The sequence below is a fragment of the Oncorhynchus masou genome, unplaced genomic scaffold (assembly GCF_036934945.1).
Source record: "Oncorhynchus masou masou isolate Uvic2021 unplaced genomic scaffold, UVic_Omas_1.1 unplaced_scaffold_11846, whole genome shotgun sequence".
Classification (NCBI taxonomy): Eukaryota; Metazoa; Chordata; class Actinopteri; order Salmoniformes; family Salmonidae; genus Oncorhynchus; species Oncorhynchus masou.
The window spans coordinates 1-6,898 of NW_027001616.1; the positions used below are offsets into that span (position 1 = coordinate 1).

The 6,898-nt window shown below is 39.0% G+C and overlaps 1 pseudogene; it reads right to left on the reverse strand.

Moving 5' to 3' along the window:
• Positions 1-5,558: 5,558 nt before the first annotated feature.
• LOC135529565 (toll-like receptor 5) lies at positions 5,559-6,425 on the reverse strand (annotated as a pseudogene).
• Positions 6,426-6,898: the final 473 nt, after the last annotated feature.

Here is a 6,898-nt window from a genome sequence, read left to right on the forward strand (position 1 = left end):
AATATTTTTTTAAACAATAAAATGAAAAGAATAAAAGAGATAAAAACCCTTCTGGTGTTTGGCACTGCCATACATGGTAAATAACATCATTTGGGTTACTGAGTTTAATCCCTTTTTCTGCCATCAGCACAGTCTTCTCCACATCAAATAGTATTTAGCAAATTACCATTGACTCTGGGACCACGTCTTCCCTTTAAAACACCATCTGCAGTTGCCCCTCTTAAGACAATGTTTACAAATCAGGTCAATTTCTGCCTTGTGCTCAAGGTTTGGATCAATATCATCAAAAATGTATTTTTTAATATGGGTTGTTGGATTCTGGGTAAACTTTGAACATGGCTATACTAGAGACATGATAGATCAGAAGTAATATTATAGTATCTGCGGGGTGATAGAGAATGTTTGTTACATCAGAGTTCATGGTTATCTGTAGGAGACAGATGGCTTTGGAATGTGCTGGGTGGATGGGAGGAAGTCACGGAGTGCTATAGGTGAAGAGCTTTGGATTAGACATCAAGGGGGTTGAGGTCAGGTCACCTTAAGGGACGCAGAACGGTTGATTACGCTATCACTTCCTGTCAGAAGAGGACTGGCCACCCCACATAGCCTGGTTCCTCTCTAGGTTTCTTCCTAGGTTTTGGCTTTTCTAGGGAGTTTTTCCTAGCCACCGTGCTTCTACACCTGCATTGCTTGCTGTTTGGGGTTTTAGGCTGGGTTTCTGTACAGCACTTTGAGATATCAGCTGATGTACGAAGGGCTATATAAATAAATTTGATTTGATTTGATTTGTCAAACCATAAAATATGTTAGGATTGGAGAGAAGGTGAAATGTCTAAATTGGAGTACATACATAACATACGTAAATACGGTGGTGGAAACATGTGATGACTGAATGCAGCTGTAGCGACCCTTTGGGGAGAATTAAACTTGGTTAAGCTTCTCTAGTGTCCGTCGAGTTATTGACTCTGAAAATAAGAACCTAACAAGGTCAAATAGATTAGGATCAGTTTCCTTTCAGGATCAAGAGTTCAACCTCTCCATTCACCAGGGCATGCTTAGAATAGTGTCAACATCTTTAGTACACGCTTCTTTACCCCATGTCCATGAAGTCCAGCATAACATCCAAATTCATGAAACAATCAATCCATAATACATAGTTGTTCACTCATACAGTTAACATACAAATCAATTTGTCAGTTTTTAAAATAATCATTCAATTACCAATCATAATCAAAACCCAGTGTTCATCAGCACTAAAATTAAAATGCTTCAGTGATTCACATTTGTCCCAGTACTCAAAGTTAAAACCCCTCATTTCAGAGACAGTAGCCATAGAATGTAATTTATATTAATGTTGTAAAGTTAAAATGGTTGTTGATCAAACCTCAAATTGTGAATAAATTTTGTCCGGATAATAGAACAACCAGAGTTTGATAGTGGTGTTAAATACGAACAAGTCCTTCAGGATTCAGAACAGAGGGGGAGTCAGATCGCTATGATCGCCAGGAACTTTACTTTTGGTGTCTATTTTTAATTGTTGTGCTACTGGTGCTGCGTGTTGATGTTAGGTAGGCAGCTACAGTAACTAAATGATGTTAACATCTTCGGGTTTTGTTTCATTAAATGTATTTTATTTAATCTGGCCTGTCTTTCTCTCTGAGGACAGACGGCAATCAGAGAAGTTGACTGCAGGTGCTCCATCAACTCCTTTACTACCACATGGCCTCGAGCCTGGGTTGGGTAGGCTACCAGTACCTGACTGTTTTTGCAGTCAACAACTACAGAAAACTGGGGTGTGGACAGGCCTCTGTGGTCTCCAATAGAACATTGTCTATATTATTGTCCCTTATCCCCTTCTGGAATAGAGATGAAAGTCAAAGGTACAGCTGTGCATTACTACTAACCTCTTTTGCTTTGTAAGCTCCTTATCCCATACCCACCACACACAAACCATACCCTACACAAACTAGAGGTCGACCGATTATGATTTTTCAACGCCGATACTGATTAATCAGCCAATTGAGATATATATATATATATATCTATCTCTCTACACACATACACTTTGTAATAATGACAATTGCAACAATACTGAATGAACAATGAACACTTATTTGAACTTAATATAATACATATTAAGGGCTTTTAGATGGGTGTTCCACATGTTGGTGGTATGTTTTGATTTAGCCGTTGCTGACCCCATGCTGACATCTTTATGACAAATAAGACACCTTGCTTTCCCTGGTGCCAATTCCATGTAACAGTCCCACACTGGTGCTCTGCTTTTCTCTGCCATCTGTAAAACACACACACAAGCTCTGAAGAGACTGCTTAGGAGACAAATACTCTCAACTATTTATTTTTATTCAGAGTTTAAGTTACCTGTGATGAATGTTGAAAACAAAAACTGTCATTTCTATATGCAGGAAATCCTATTTTAATAATGGACATGGTAAGAATTGACTCCCAAAGTGCAAGTCATAATTCCCATGACACCTAGCAAAATCTGAAAAGTGGTTTCTTCATTTCATTCCATTTATTCCATAGGATATTTTTAGATTCACTTAAAATAAGGTTGTGTTTCGTGTAGGCTTACACCACCTTGCCAATTTTATAACTGTGTAGATATCCATAGGACAAGGTTACTGATTGGCCAAATATAAGCAAAGATCATTTTTTTTTGTAGAGTGGATTTATGAAAATATTTTGACAAACGTTACCTTATCCTAGTGAGATTTACACAGGTATCAAAACGCTGAGGTGGTTTAAGCCTGCAGGAAACACTGACCTTATTTGTAGTAGATCAAGGCATTCTCTATAGAAGACATGAATGGTAAAATAACGAAAGAACCCCTTTTCAAGTTCAGCCGCAGGTTATTACAGGAATTTTAATGTGTAGACTATTTCTCTCTAAACCATATACCTTTGACTATTACGAGCCTGCTGCTGCCTACCACCCCTCAGTCAGACTGCTCTATCAAATCATAGACTTAACTATAATAAACACACAGAAATACAGTCTTAGTTCAAATCCGGAAACTATCATCTCGAAAACTAAACGTTTATTCCGTTCCATTATTTTATCCCCTTGGAGTGGCATCCATGAGTCTAAATATTCCTGTTACATTGTACTTCAATGTTATGTCATAATTACGTAAAATTGTGGCAAATTAGTTCGCAAAAAGCCAGGCGGCCCAAACTGTTGCAGAGACCCTGACTCTGTGTGCAATGAACGCTAGAGAAGTGACACAATTTCACCTGGTTAATATTTGCTAACCTGGATTTCTTTTTAGCTAAATATGCAGGTTTAAAAATGTATACTTGTGTATTGATTTTAAGAACGCATTGATGTTTACGGTTAAGTACACATTGAGCAACGACAGTCGTTGATTGATTGTTTTTTATAAGGTAAGTTTAATGCTAGCTTCAACTTACCTTGCCATCTACGTCGCGTAACAGGCAGGCTCCTCGTGGAGTGCAATGTAATCAGGTCGTTAGAGCGTTGGACTAGTCAACTGTAAGGTTGCAAGATTGGATCCCCCAAGCTGGCAAGGTAAAAATCTGTCATTCTGCCTAAACGAGGCAGAATGTTTCAGGAACCGTCATTGAAAATAAGAATTCTCTTAACTTAAGGTATAGGGGCAGCATTTTTCCCTTTTGGATAAAGCGTGCCCAATTTCAACTTCCTTCTCATGCCAAGAATATAAGATATGCATATTGAAGTAGATTCAGATAGAAAACACTGAAGTTTCTAAAACTGTTTGAATTATGTCTGTGAGTATAACAGAACTTATGTAGCAGGCAAAACAGAGGACTAACCGTTCAGAATTTTTGTTTTGTTGTCTGTGTTCAGTGAGTTCTCACTGGGAAACAATATTTCTTAGGAACTTGTTTTCAGTTCCTACCTTCACACTGGATGTCTCAGTCTTTGGAATTTGGTTTAGGTTATTCCTTTGTGCAATGAAAGTCTGGCCATCTAGGAACTGCGTAACACTGTTGAGAGTTGCGCAAGACTTGAAAAGTAGCTTGGTTTGTTGTCTTCCTGTATTGAACACAGATAGACCAGTCTTCAATTAGATCGATTATTAACGTTTAAAAATACCTAAAGTTGTATTACAAAAGTAGTTTGAAATGTTTTGGCAAAGTTTACAAACAACTTTTGAAATATTTTGTAGTGACATTGCGCAATTTGGAAGCGTTTTTTTTTTCTGGATCAAACGCTCCAAATAAATTGACATTTTGGATATATATGGACAGAATTAATTGAACAAAAAGGACCAATTGTGATGTTTATTGGAGATATTGGAGTGCCAACAAAAGAAGCTTGTCAAAGGTAAGGCATGTTTTATATTTTATTTCTGCATTTTGTGTAGCGCCTGCAGGGTTGAAATATGCTACTCTTTGTTTACTGCTGGTGCAGATGGTGCAGGCTATCAGATAATAGCTTCTTATGCTTTCGCCGAAAAGCCTTTTTAAAATCTGACATGTTGGCTGGATTCAAAACGGGTTTAGCTTTAATTTAGTATCTTACATGTGTGATTTAATGAAAGTTTGATTTTTATATCATTTTATTTGAATTTGCCATGCTGCATTTTCCCTGGCTTTTGGCCAACTGACTTGACTAGTTAAATAAAGGTGTAAAAAAATATACATTTAAAAAATATGCGCCCAAAAATACCCATTTCCGATTGTTATGAAAACTTGAAATCGGTCCTAATTAAATCGGCGTTCCGATTAAATCGGTCGACCTCTAACACAAACCCTTAAAAGCGCATTGCTTAATTTTACCCACCAGGGGGAAAAGTGTGGCTGGTTAGAGCGATTTGCATGAGAGATCCTGTTATACTGAACTGGGCTTCATATGACCCAGATTGGATGGACTGTGTTCCCTGGTCTTTATACACCAAGCCAGTTCACAGTAGATTGACCACTCCGATCAATAGATTTCACCTCAGCTTGAACGGAAAGCATATCATTATATTTGTTTTTAACTGAGGTCAAATATTTGCTATGGTTATGGGGCAGCGTTTATTACTTTTTCCTGTGAGGGGAATCTGACCAGCGTGCGCCTCTTCCAATAATACTACGGATCCCTGAAATAACTGTAAAGCCTGACATTAATTTCCTTGGTAAATATTTGTTAAGCTTCTCAATTTGAGCTCTAAGGTTCCTGCAAATTGAGTATTTGACGAAGCATAATACAATTGTAGGATCTTAAATTTGATCACTCTTGTTGCTGAGAATTTTTCCTGCACTGCAGAGACTGCAGATGAGCTTCGCAATGTACATAGATTCAAAAAATATTAATAGTATTGGACTTTTAATGTAACCTAGTTTTGCCCAGCTAACTAATGGCCTAACCACCAATCAAGCAACATTATGGACTAAACATTCACCCAGTCCTCTGGGTTTTGCCTGCTAAATAAGTTCTGGTATACTCACAGACATGATTCAAACAGTTTAGAAACCTCAAGTGTTTTCTATCCAAATCTACTAATAATATGCATATCTTACATTCTGGGGATGAGTAGCAGGCAGTTGAATTTGGGCATGCATTTCATCCGGATGTGAAAATACTGCCCCCTGTCACCAAGAAGTTAAGTTACAGTTTTCAGACATAGACTCTATATTGAGGAAGTAGGGAGGAGATACGATTCAGTCATTTTTTAAATCCTCAGAAAAAGTTAAATTATTAGAGTAGTAGAGAAGTTGGAATGTTTTATTAAAAGTACCAAAATCCTTACATTGTAATATAACTAATGTGTAAATGTAAACCACGAGAGCTTTGCATTGTACACACTGCAAAACACAATAATCATAGATGGCGCCGACAGACATGGCAGCTCTGCTTCTGAGCTCCCTCCAGCATCCTGCTCTGAGCCAGGGTAAAGGCCTCCAGGCACCAGCCGTCCTTGAGGAACTCTTTAGAGACGATACAAACTGTCTTCCTGCTCCCCCATATGGCGTCCCTGATATTGAACAGGTGATCTTCACCTGGGATGAAGTCTCTGACCTCGAAGCAGCAGCGGAGGACGTTTCGCTCCGCGAACTGAGAGTCTAGTCTGTTCAACAGGGCGGTTTCTACCCACTTGTAGTCGTTGTTGCTGAAGCATAAGTAAGCTGTCGCACCGAGGCCCAACAGCCGGAGAATCCTTCCTAGGGCCCTCAACGATCCTGGCGGTCAACTATTTGTAAACTTTGAAGAGGAATCCACGGAGACGAGCAACAACGATTGATCCGAACTTGATCAGGATGATGAGCCCTGTGCAGCCGATGAAGAGCGAGAGCCTCAGCTCCTGAACCAGCCTCTTATCATCCTCCTCACACAATTTGACTGAGCTGTCATTCAACAGGCTGATGCCATGGAGATCTGAAGGAAACTCACAGCTGATTTCATTCATGTCAGGAAAAGTCACGTTTGTCCCTTTCAGCCACGTCAGAAAGGACACAGTCACAGTGGAATTGATTCCTATACAGGTTGATCCAGCTGATAGAATGGAAAGCTTCTGGGTCAGGAGAGGCCAGGAAATTGTAAGAGAGGTCAACTGTTTTGAGACTCTCTGGAAAAATGTCTGGTTTGAGGTATAGGAGTGAGTTGAAGATCCATCTCTTCCATAGAGATGAGGCCTTTAAATATACCATCTGGGAGAGCCTGCAGGGAGTTAAAGCTTAAATCCAGACTTAAAAGCTTGCCAAGATTTTCAAATACATGCATATACTCTCCCCGTTTCACTCAACTTTGAAAATAAATCCAATGACATGGTGTCATTTTTCGTTGATTTCACGTTGAATTCACGTCAGTTGACAACTCAACCAAATGTAAATCAAAAATTGATATCGAAATGATGTCTGTGCCCAGTGGGATGAGAGCATTGGGCAATTCAATTAGGGCCTCAAT